The sequence below is a fragment of the Schistocerca americana genome, chromosome 7 (genome assembly GCF_021461395.2).
Source record: "Schistocerca americana isolate TAMUIC-IGC-003095 chromosome 7, iqSchAmer2.1, whole genome shotgun sequence".
Taxonomy (NCBI): domain Eukaryota; kingdom Metazoa; phylum Arthropoda; class Insecta; order Orthoptera; family Acrididae; genus Schistocerca; species Schistocerca americana.
The window spans coordinates 591,426,167-591,439,400 of record NC_060125.1 but is presented as its reverse complement, the minus strand read 5'-3'; the positions used below and the strand labels follow the sequence as shown (position 1 = coordinate 591,439,400).

Genomic DNA, 13,234 nt, shown 5'->3' with positions numbered 1-13,234 from the left:
TCCCGAAGATCACTTGTGCTATCACGTTTCTGTAACCATATGCAATGTAAATATTGATAAATCAAAACATGTCTTTACAGCTCAGTATTTATTTCATAAACAACTGCTGCCAACATCCATTTAGTTGGTATCCACAGAACTAGGAAGTATTACAGGTTTGCATGATGTACCACAGCTTGGTTTCTCTCAATTTTTCATTTAACGAGAGGGAAGTGAGGTCATAAAAACTAAATATAAAAATATATTTAACAATAGAATTAAGTTGCTTGAAGGCCAGCTCTATTTTCGTTTATACTAGTATTAATGTAAAAGAGTTTTTCTGTTGTATATTAAAATTGTGTGAATCTAAAGGCTTAGCCTAAACGATTCATTGGGTTTCAAAGCACTGTTTATTTGCAACTATACAACACACAGAGACGGGTGATACATGGAAAGATAGATACATCCACCATGTTTTTGGTACATTCTACAAATATTCAATATGTGCATCCTTGGTCACCTGACAAATATCCCAATGTTCCACACATACTTTCACTAGCATGTCTCCGCCAACGTCGGTCGCAGCATCAAAACTTTATTCTTAACATAATCCAAGAGGAAGAAATCACATCGCGTGAAATCCGGCTGAACTGGAGCGGGGGGAGGGGGAGGGAGGGGGCATAGCAACAGAGGAACATCACACAGACCAGCGCGCTCTGTCAAGCGATGTGGAAGATCTCTGTTGACAAAGGCATGGACAGTTGTGCTCCACTGAGGTGAAGCTCCGTCCTGTTGACGGATGGAAGTCGAGAAGTCAGCAGTCAGTTGTGGCAACAACCACAACAGCAGCATATCCAGGTGCACGGAACTTGTCGCCATCTGCTCTATGAAGGAAAAGGGGCCACACATCTTTGTCTAAATTGTGGCACAGAGGACATTCACTTCTGGTGAATCCCTTCCCAACTGCACATGGACATGTAACAACACAGCACACCACATTCTAACATTGTGACAACTCACGTTTCCTGACAGATGGAAAGTCGCCTTGACGCTGAACATCGATGTCCTCGCAGTCGCCATCATCATCCATAGCTTGCTACATTTGGGTACAAAACTACATTTGGCAGGCATAATCATCTAGGGTCAGCTGTTGTAACAGTTGCAAATGGAAGGGTTTGAAAGGCAAACCACCGCAAAACATTCTAAACGGTTTTCGGCGGAATGCCCAGTTCACAGCTTGCATAAGTGGTTGATTTTTGTGGGCTGCACGCAAAGCCCTGTTCACACATTCCATCATTTCCTCTGGAACTCACAGTCGGCATATGCTTTTTCCTTTACACAGACAACCAGTATCACGAAACTGGCGAAACCAACGCAAAATGCACTGGTGACCAGGTGTAGCTTTTCTACTCGTATATTTGCGTATGAATACACGCTTTTAAACTTGGTGAGTGTTTCTATCTTTTCATGTATCGTCTATCTTTGTATGCCATATACTTGTCAGTAAACAGTGCTTTGAAACCTAATGAATCATTTAGGCTGACTCCGTATTTAATGTGGTAGTGACCATACCAGAGACGACTATAATTTTTACACAGATGTCTGCCATCTTAGCAAAATAAAATCGGGGAAATTTTTGCGAATCTTAAAACGACTGGGAATTTGTGTATAAAATGTCTCATCTTAAAGGCATATTTACGCTGATTCAAAAAATGGTGATAGATTTTGCGAGGCTATAATATTTACGAAGATAATTTAGTATTAAGTTTATATTTTAGTAATATTGACTCAGCTGATGTGTTTCGAATATAGTTATATTTGTACAGCTGTCCATGCAACTTCAACGCGATACCACAGTTCATCGAGAGTAGCGACTGGCGTATTGTGACGAGCCAATTGCTCGGCCACCATTGACCAGACGTTTCAAATTGGTGAGAGATCTGGAGAATGTGCTCGCCAGGGCAGCAGTCGAACATTTTCTGTATCCAGAAAGGCCCGTACAGGACCTGCAACATGCGGTGGTGCACTATCCTGCTGAAATGTTGGGTTTCGCAGGGATCGAATGAAGGGTAGAGTCACGGGTCGTAGCACACCTGAAATGTAACGTCCACTGTTCAAAGTGCCGTCAATGCGAACAAGAGGTGACCGAGACGTGTAACCAATGGCCCCCATACCACCACGCCAGGTGATACGCCAGTATGGCGATGACGAATACACGCTTTCAATGTGCGTTAACCGCCACGTCACCAACAGGGATGCGACCATCATGATGCTGTAAACAGAACATGGATTCACCCGAAAAAATGGCGTTTCGCCATTCGTGCACCCAGGTTCGTCTGGTGAGTACACCATTGCAGGCGCTCCTGTCTGTGATGCAGCGTCAAGGGTAACTGCAGCCATGGTCTCCGAGATGATAGTCCATACTGCTGCGAACATCGTCGAACTGTTGGTGCAGATGGTTGTTGTCTTGCAAACTTCCCCATCTGTTGACTCTGCCATGCGGATAAGATGCCTGTCATCTCGACTGCTAGTGACACGAGGCCGTTGGGATCCAGCAAGTCAGAAACGTGATGGTACGCATTTCTCCTCCTTACACGAGGCATCAAAACAACGTTTCACCGGGCAACGCCGGTTGAGCTGCTGTTTGTGTATGAGAAATCGGTTGGAAACTTTCCTCATGGCAGCACGTTTTAGGTGCCGCCACCGGCGCCAACTTTGTGAGAATGCTGAAAAGCTAAACATTTGCATATCACAGCATCTTCTTCCTGTCGGTTAAATTTCGCGTCTGTAGCACGTCATCTTCGTGGTGTAGCAATTTTAATGGCCAGTAATGTAACTCCCCTCAGAGAATATTGTTTCTATGTGTTACAACAAACTTAATATTCATTTTATATCTGGGTATATTTCCGGCACCGCCTTCGACGGACACTTCAACGGGGAAAGGAGGTGTAAGAGCATAGTGGCATCAGATGTAACATCCACTAAACAGTGAAAAGTTGTTCATCGAGTATAAATTTAGATCTAAATGAACATAAACGATGACTAGTTCTTTTCATTCCAATAACTGAGTAAAACATCTCTAAAGTCTTTAAAAACAATCTATTGGGCGAAATGTTCCTGATTAATCAAACTTGCAAAAATTCTTACACTTAATCAGAGAACTTTCCACAGGTACACACTTACCTGTACATGAACCAGACTCCAAAAGACGGCCACACTATATTCCGATAAATTTCTTTCAGCCCTTCGGCATGTTTGGCTTCTAGATCTTCATGCTCAGCAATACATCGCACCTGCACCTGAAATAATCCGTCTTCTAGGGATGATTCAACTTCCGCGCACTGCTCCTCTAGCTTATATTGTCTGCTACTACAGTCGTCGCTAACCTTTTGTTACAATGAATCACCATCACTTGAATCCAAACATACAGTCTTCTTACACTTTCTCTACCTTTTGTTCTAGCTTACAACCTCAAGAAATAACACTTCTATTATATTCCTTTGTGAGTGAGAATTTGTTTTAATTAAGATCATTTTTAAGATCAGTAAACATATGGTACACACTTCGAAACAATTGGTTCATACTTCAGAATAACTGCTCTGAGTCTTATTGTAATGCTAGTAAACATTCGGTGCAAAGTTTCCAAGACTGACTGCAACATAATGTTATTACGTACTCGCACTGCCTACTCTAAGTACCTAGACATCTGACACTGTTTGTGCATCAGTTTTCAATTACAGCTTAGCACTAAACTCAAATACAGACCCACACTTCCCTTCAAAAGTATCGATTATTATACAGAGTCCGCCAGAAAAATGAATACACCCTTTGTCAGGTTCTATCGAGAGATCGATATTGTTGTTCGATTTGAGTCATGAGTGTGTTTAGTACGGTCTTTGGCTCAACAGATGTTAGTACTTTCATCTCGATGTTCAGAAAACATAATGGTTGGGGCACGCTTGACATTCGAGTAACGAAAATGTATTGTGAAGTGGTTTTTCAAGTTTGATAATGCCGTTGAAGTGCAACATCAATGGAGACGGGAGTTTGAAACAGAACTAACAACCTGCTTAACAATTAAACGTGTCACTGTCAAGTTTTAATTGCATAGGACGATTTGCGATATCCACAAAGGAAGGTCAGGAAGACAGCATACAGCTACAAGTCCTGCTTCGGCGGCTCTCGTGTTGGAAACGTTTGTTAATTTTTCACAAAAGTCTGCTACGCAATGTGCACATGAAGTGGAGGTTAGCAGTACTAGTCCAGAATGAGATTTTCACTCTGCAGCGGAGTGTGCGCTCACATGAAACTTCCTGGCAGATTAAAACTGTGTGCCGGACCGAGACTCGAACTCGGGACCTTTGCCTTTCACGGGCAAGTGCTCTACCAACTGAGCTACCCAAGCACGACTCACGCCCCGTCCTCACAGCTTCACTTCTGCCAGTACCTCGTCTCCTACCTTCCAAACTTTACAGAAGCTCTCCTGCGAACATTGCAGAACTAGCACTCCTGAAAGAAAGGATATTGCGGAGACATGGCTTAGCCAGAGCCTGGCAGAAGTGAAGCTGTGAGGATGGGGCGTGAGTCGTGCCTGGGTAGCTCAGTTGGTAGAGCACGTGCCTGAGAAAGGCAAAGGTCCCGAGTTCGAGTCTTGGTGCGGCACACAGTTTTAATCTGCCAGGAAGTTTCATAGCAGTACCAATGTACGAAGAATTCTGAAATCTGCAAAGTGGAAAGTTTACATTCCACGATTACTGCACGCAATTAATGATGACGATCCTGATCGCCGAATGCAATATTGCGAAGGGCATCAGCAAATGGTGATTAATGAGGAACAATTTGTGACGAAGAAGAGTGGAGTGACAAGGCACAATTTAAACTTAGTGGAATCGTGAAACGGCATAACAGTTTGTACTGGGCACCGGAAAATCAGCATGTTTATGTGGATAAAACAGTCTATCTACCAGGGGTTCACGTGTGGTGTGGACTATCATCTAGAGGCTTAGCAGGACCCTTTTTCTTTTATGCTACTGTCACTGGAAAAGGGTACCTGGAAATGTTATGCTCCTCAATTTTGCCAGGTATACGTGCGCTTTATGGAGCTGATGAAGTGGTCTTCTACCAACAGGTCGGTGCGCCACCACACTGCCACCTAGCTGTACGAGCTTTCCTAGATGACAATTTTCCGGGGCATTGGATTGGACGAAAAGGGCCCATTGAGTTCCCTTCACGGTCACCAGATCTAACACCTATGGACTTGTGGGAAACTGTGGAAGATAACGTCTATTGACACAAGCAACGCATGCGAGAGGAACTTCGCCAGGGGATTACAGCTACACGTGCAGCGGTTTCCACTGACGTAGTTGCCGCGACCGCTCATCGTTCTGTTATTGCGTATAGCCGCCAGCGGTGGACATTTTGAACATTTAAAGCAACCATGTGCTAAACTAAAGGTTATACAACATGTGCGATCAATTATTATATGTAAAATAAAACATAAGTAATACTTTTCCTTTCTTACAGTGGGTATACATTTTTCTGGCGGACTCGATATTTTGGGATTTTCTGCAAAGCTCGATAGCAACTCGGTTTTCGAATCATCGTTATATCATAATTCGGCAGTTTTTTTTGATCAGAGTAAACCATTTGATCAACAATTACATAAAAAGTCTTAGTTTTTACCTTAGATCTTATTTCGGGCGCGATTTTACATCATCCTTACCCGTATCTTCTACGCCGTACTCTGACAGCTTACATACGACTGCAGTGCTATGTACTCTGGCCAGAGAGTTTCGCTTTTGTTCTGAAGCTGCTAGACTTCTGCGATGCCGCTACTCTTCTCCAAAAATCTTGCGTACAAGTACATTAATACTGTGCTTCCAAAAATCAGGTCACTACTCTGAAACTCCAAACAAACAAAAGCCATTAGTACTTTATTTTGCAGGGCGCATGTACTAAAATTAAGACATTGCAGGATTTGTCTTTGTCCTTGATAGCAGAAGTATTTGTTCATTAACACGTGGACAAATAAGAATTTCAAATTCTTAGCAGAAATATTGGCAACTGTCATCGGTTGATGGCTAAATGCTCGTCCGCTTATGATACTTCCATTTTACCGTTAAAAAATACTTTCTCAAATGCGACTGTGTTTCACGTACAGAATACGGTTTCAGACTCTTGCTACAATTCATAATAAAAAAACTAACATTCCAGTCATTCTGCATTTTCACTTTTCTTCCCCACTCGAGATACAACGTGAATTCTATTGTTGTTGCTTCCAACGTTACGAATTTCTAGAACATAAGAAAAAAACAGAGCTCATCTGAATAAAATTACTTCTATGGTACGTAGACTACAATAAATTGTTGTTCCTTCTCCATTGTTAATGAAATCTAAAAAGGCGCTTAGATTTAATATTTATGAATAATTAAAATTTTCCCATACCAAGCGTTATGGTCTTCGAACTTTGACTTGAAGAGATGTAATCAGCTTGAAATTATCCTTTCCATTTGTCGTTGGATCTGATCAAATTTCGGGGAATTTTAGATTCGTGAGCAAAATCATTTCAACCTGGATTACGGTACATTGTGATTTTAGTGTGACCGAACGATCTTGCACAATGATTTATCAAAATAGGTGTAATCTCATGCATCTGTACGACCACTCCAATTTAAGTAGATCGCAGTTTTTCCACATATCATCAAATTAATGACCACAGTTCCGTCGTCTACTTCTAAATTTGCAGCTACGTCTACATAACTACCCTGCAGTTCACAATTAGGTGTCTAGCAGAGGATTCATCGAATCACCTTCACACTATCTCTCTGCCGTTCCACTCTCGAACAGTGTCCGGGAAAAACGAACACTTAAAAACTTTCCAAGCGAGCTGATTTCTCTTACTACATTACAGTGATCATTTCTCCCTATGTAGGCGAGCACCAACTTAGCTGGGGACTGAAATTTCATGAGAAGATCATGCCGCAACGAAAAACGCCTTTGTTTTAATGATTTCCAGGTCAACTCGCCTGTTATATCCGTGACACTGTCTCTCCTATTTCGCGATAACGCAAAACGAGCCACCATTCTTTGAACACTTTCAACGTACACCGTCAATTTAATCTGCTGCGGATTACACACCGCGTAGCAGAAGGGGATTGACAAGTGTGATGTAGGTAGTCTCTTCAGCAGTCCTGTTGCATCTTCTAAATGTTGTGCCAATAAAGCGCAGTCATTGGTTCACTTAACCCACAACATTATCTATGTCATCGTTCTGGTTTAAGTTAGTAGTAAGTGTAATCCCTTAGTATTAGATGAATTCGCATCTGTGTGATTTATCGAGTAACCGAAATTTAGCGTATTCCTTTTAGAACTCTTGTGGATGACTTCACAGATTTCATTATTTAGAGTCAAAGACGACTGTCGCATCATACAAACATCCCGTCCAAATCGTTTTGCAGTTGGTTTTGATCATCTGGAGATCATTGTAATGACGTAAGAGGATTCAGAGCTGGCTTCAAAAGTTTTAAGTGTTCGTTTTTCCCAGACGCTGTTCGAGAGTGGAACTGCAGAGAGATAGCTTGAAGGTGATTCGATGAATGCTCTGCTAGGCACCTAATTGTGAGCTACATATTCCTTACTCATCTTTGGACATCTTTATGAACCTTAGGAACATTTTTAATAAGTCAATATGCAAGCAATTCAGAATTAGAGGCCTTATTTGATTGAGACAGGTGTTGACAGATGTGAAAATTACCGAACTATCAGTTTAATAAATCACGGCTGCAAAATACTAACGCGAATTCTTAACAGACGAATGGAAAAACTGGTAGAAGCCAACCTCGGGGAAGATCAGTTTGGATTCCGTAGAAATATTGGAACACGTGAGGCAATACTGACCCTACGACTTACCTTAGAAGCTAGATTAAGAAAAGGCAAACCTACGTTTCTATCATTTGTAGACATAGAGAAAGCTATTGACAATGTTGAGTGGAATATTCTCTTTCAAATTCTGAAGATGGCAGGGGAAAATACAGGGAGCGAAAGGCTATTTACAATTTGTACAGAAACCATTTGGCAGTTATAAGAGTCGAGGGACGTGAAAGGCAAGCAGTGGTTGGGAAGGGAGTGAGACAGGGTTGTAGCCTATCCCCGATGTTATTCAGTCTGTATACTGAGCAAGCAGTAAGGGAAATAAAAGAAAAATGAGGAGTAGGAATTAAAATCAGTGGAAAAGAAATAAAAACTTTTGAGGTTCGCCGATGACATTGTAATTCTGTCAGAGACAGCAAAGAACCTGGAAGAGCCTGAACGGAATGGACAGTGTCTTGAATGGAGGATGTAAGATGAACATTAACAAAAGCAAAACAAGGATAATGGAATGTAGTCAAATTAAATGGAGTGATGCTGCAGGAATTAGATTAGGAAATGAGACGCTTAAAGTAGCAAATGAGTTTTGCTATTTGGGGAGCAAAATAACTGATGATGGTCGAAGTAGAGAGGATATAAAATGTAGACTGGCAATGGCAAGGAAAGCGTTTCTGAAGAAGAGAAATTTGTTATCATCGAGTATAGCTTAAAGTGTCAGGAAGTCGTTTCTGAGAGTATTTATAAGGAGTGTAGCCATGTACGGAAGTGAAACATGGGCAATAAATAGTTCGAACAAGAAGAGAATAGAAGCTTTAGAAATGTGGTGCTACAGAATAATGCTGAAGATTAGATGGGTAGATCTCATAACTAATGAGGAGGTTGTTGTTGTTGTGGTTTTCAGTCCTGAGACTGGTTTGATGCAGCTCTCCATGCTGCTCTATCCTGTGCAAGCTTCTTCATCTCCCAGTACATACTGCAGCCTACATCCTTCTGAATCTGCTTAGTGTATTCATCTCTTGGTTTTCCTCTACGATTTTTACCCTCCACTCTGCCCTCCAATACTAAATTGGTGATCCCTCGATGTCTCAGAACATGTCCTACCAAACGATCCCTTCCTCTAGTCAAATTGTGCCACAAACTCCTCTTCTCCCCAATTCAATTCAATACCTCCTCATTAGTTATGTGATCTACCCATCTAATCTTCAGCATTCTTCTGTAGCACCACATTTCGAAAGCTTCTATTCTCTTCTTGTCTAAACTATTTATCGTCCACGTTTCACTTCAATACATGGCTGCACTCCATACAAATACTTTCAGAAATGATTTCCTGACACTTAAATCTATACTCGATGTTAATAAATTTTTCTTCTTCAGAAACGCTTTCCTTGCCATTGCCAGTCTACATTTTATATCCTCTCTACTCCGACCATCATCAGTTATTTTGCTCCCCAAATAGCAAAACCCCTTTACTACTTTAAGTGTCTCATTTCCTAATCTAATTCCCTCAGCATCACCCGACTTAATTCGAGGTATTGAATAGAATTGGGGAGAAGAGGAGTTTGTGGCACAACTTAACTCGAAGAAGGGATCGGTTGGTAGGACATGTTGTGAGGCATCAAGAGATCACAAATTTAGCATTGGAGGGCAGCGTGGAGGGTAAAAATCGTAGAGGGAGACCAAGAGATGAATACACTAAGCAGATTCAGAAGGATGTAGACTGCAGCACGTACTGGGAAACGAAGCAGCTTGTACAGGATATAGTAGCATGGAGAGCTGCATCAAACCAGTCTCAGAAGTGAAGAACACAACAACAACAATATTTGATTCTCGATGGATTTTACAAAGCACGAATGTATTCTTATTTCTGAAAGAGTTTTGATTATTATCTACAGCTTTGATTGCGCCAAAAGAGGAAAATCCCAGTCTGTTTTGTTTGAGTGGCATTATCTGTTGTGTCAGCACATATGCGGCACACAGCCGGGGAACGAATTAGCGCGGCTAACAGATGACACAGGTGCTTCGTCATCATTCTCTGCAACTGCACGACTTGCAGTAATGGACGCGGTGTACAACTAGAGTACCGTCTGCAAAACCTACTTTTCGATTGCGCAAGAACATGTAACATAGTTTGCAATAAGCTAGTATCTTGTCAGTTCGACATAATATAGAGGTGCAGAGGAATTTTAACGCCCTCGAAACAAATATCACATATACCGAGTTCATTTGTTTGAGTTGTTTCTAAAATAATGTTACTTTGCACTTGTAACATTAAACCTGTGGAAGTGTTTCGATGCACTACTACGTCTGAAATTGCTGTGCTGTTCGGCTGATGTTTCGTAATGTCCGCTAAAGCTTCCTAACCGTTTATCGCAAATTCGTGGTTGGATCCTTTGTAAACGGCCGACCTCCTTTCCTACTCTCCACCAATATGCGCACCAAAGTGCTCTGTCACCTAACGAACTCGCCGTCTACCGGACGTTAAAATATAATCACGTTTCTTCTTTAAGTCATGTTCCGATTGCAGATGTTCATCGGGAAATGAGAACGGGTACTCGCTTAGCGAGATCTTGACTACCCGACACCAACACGCTACATGTATCAACAGCTGGACCTAGTGTCAAAGGCACAAGGAGAGTTCTGTCGCCTCCTACCCACAATAGGGCAAGAGAAACCAAACTACAGCTACATGATTACTCTGCAGTTCACTGTTAAGTTTCTGTCAGAGGGTTCACTGAACCAAATTTAAGTTATTTTTCTACCGTTCCACTCTTGAACGGCGTGCGGGAAAAACGAACATTTAAATCTTTCCGTATGAGCTCTGATTTTTCTTATTTTATTACGATAATCATTTCTGCCTATTTAGATGGGTACCAACAAAACATTTTCAAACTCTGAGGAGAGAGTTGTAAACTGAAATTTCGTGGGAGGATCCTGCCACAACGAAAAACGCCTTTGTTTTAACGATTGCTATTTCGATTCGCGTATCATACCCGTGGCACTCTCTCCCCTGTTTCGCGACAGTACGAAACGAGCTGCCATTCTTTGAACTTTTTCGATGTGCTCCGTCCCTGCTACCCGATGCGGATCCCACGCTGCTCAGCAATACTCCAGAAGACAAGCGTAGTGTTAAGCAGTCTCTTTAGTAGACCTGTTGCATTTCGTAAGTGTTCTGCCAATAATTTGCAGTCTTTGGTTTGCTTTCCCCACAACATTATCTACGTGATCGTTTCAACTTAAGTTATTTGTAACTGTACTCGCTAAGTTACTTCAATTTACAGCCTTTAGATTTGTGTGATTTATCGTGTAACCGGAATTTAACAGATTTCTTTAGCACTCACGTGGATGATTTCACGTTTTCATTATTTAGAGTCAGTAGCCAGTTTCCGCGCTAGCATACATCTTGTTTAAATCATTTTGCAATTAGTTTTGACCATTTGATGGGTTGACAAGACTGCAAATGACAGCATCATCTGCAAACAATCTAAGAGGGCTGCTCAGACTGTCTCCTAAATAGTGTATGCAGATCAGGAACAGCAGACGGCCTATAACACTTCTTTGGAATACGACAGGTATCACTTCTGTTTTACTGGATGATTTTACATCATATACCACGAATTGTAACCTTTCTGACTGCAAATCACAAATCCTGTCGCGTAACTGAGACGATACTCCATAGGCATGCGGTCTGACAAGAAGTCTTTTCTGAGAAACGGTGTTAAAAGCCCTCTGGAAATCTAAAAATACGAAGTCAATTTGACACCCCATGTCGATAGCACTCATTACATCGTGAGAATAAAGAGCTAGTTGTGTTTCACGTGAACGATGTTTACTGAATCCGTGTCCATGGTTGATACTATAGCAATGTGTAGTAGCCTAATAACCTGTTATCAATGTTATTCTACGTGTAACTAATGTTCATAGTGCGTTTTAGCGGCAGAACGCATGTCTTGTACCTTAATTCATATACAGGTTTAGAGTGCAGTATTACGGTAATTCGCCTCCATCTCTTCTGTGGCATCCGCCGAGAGGTCGGATATAGACTTGTCTTCTGTGGGCTCGTGTCTATTTATAGTTTGTGTTTTGGGAATTACCAGGATAATACGCCAAATACATGTGCTAAACCCTCAGTAGCAAACGTATTGCAACCCTGGGCAAGCCACTGTAGGGGCTGTCGTATGAATTCCATATTATCATACATACACTGGTTAAATGCTCAGCATTCTGGAAAAGTAAGGACATTGTAGATAATACCGTTCTTGTGCAACACAACTAGTTCTTTATTCTCATGAAGAAATGGGTGCTATCGACAGGGGATCTCAAATTGATAGCATATTTTTAGATAGGTTTTTGACACCGTGCCTCAGAAGAGAATTCTAATCCAATTGCGTACCTATGGAGTACCGTCTCAGTTGTGCGAGTGGCTTCGTGATTTTCTGTGAGAAAGTTCACGTTTCGCAGTAATCGGGGGAAAGTGACACAGTAAAACATAAGCAATATCTGGCATTCCCCAAGCTAGTGTTATAGGTCCTTTGTTGTTCCTAATCTACATAAACGATATAAGAGACAATGTGAGTAGCGCTCTTAGATTGTGTGCACATGAAGTACTCATTTACCGTCCAGTAAAGTCATCAGAAGATCAAAACCAATTGCAAAGTGCTTTAGAGAAGGAATTTGTATGGTGTGAAAAGTGGCAGTTGACCCTAAATAATGATAAGTGTGAGGTCACCCTCACGAGTACCTGCTAAAAGGAATTCGTCACTTTTCGGTTGCACGATAAATGACACAAATCTGAAGGCCGTGAATTCAAGTAAATACTTAGGGGGTACAATTACGAACAACTTTAACTGGAACGATCACATAGACAATGTTGTGGGGAAGGCGAACCAAAGACTGTGATTTACTGATACATCATTTAGAAGGTGCAATAGGAGACTACATCTCACTTGTCCGTTCTGTGCTCGAGTACTGCTGTGCGGTGTGGACATCGAAAAAATTCGAAGGGCAGCTCGTTTTTTACTGTCGCGAAATAGGGGAGAGTGTGTTATGGGTAAGATACACGAACCAGTGGTGGCAATCATTAAAACGAAGGCATTTTTTGTTCCGGCGAGATTTTTTTCACGAAATTTAAATTACCAACTTTCTCCTCCGAACGCAAAAACATCTTGTTGACGCCCACCTACATATGGAGATTATCGCAATGAAACAAGAGGAATCAGAGCTCTCACGGCAAGATTTTCGTTTTCTTTTTGCCCACGCGCTGTTCGAGAATGGAACGGCAGAGAAATAGTGTGAAAGTGGTTCGATGTACCCTCTGCCAGGTGCTTAGTTGCCAGTTGCATGGTAGTCACGTGAATATAGACGTAGATTACTATGAGAACCATTTCCGATG

At 41.7% G+C, this 13,234-nt stretch overlaps 1 non-coding gene across 1 annotated transcript; it reads right to left on the bottom strand.

The window, feature by feature from the left end:
* Nucleotides 1-4,310: 4,310 nt before the first annotated feature.
* Trnas-uga lies at nt 4,311-4,385 on the bottom strand. The gene has a single exon. It is a non-coding gene; the product is annotated as a tRNA-Ser (tRNA).
* Between the last annotated feature and the right edge of the window lie 8,849 nt (nt 4,386-13,234).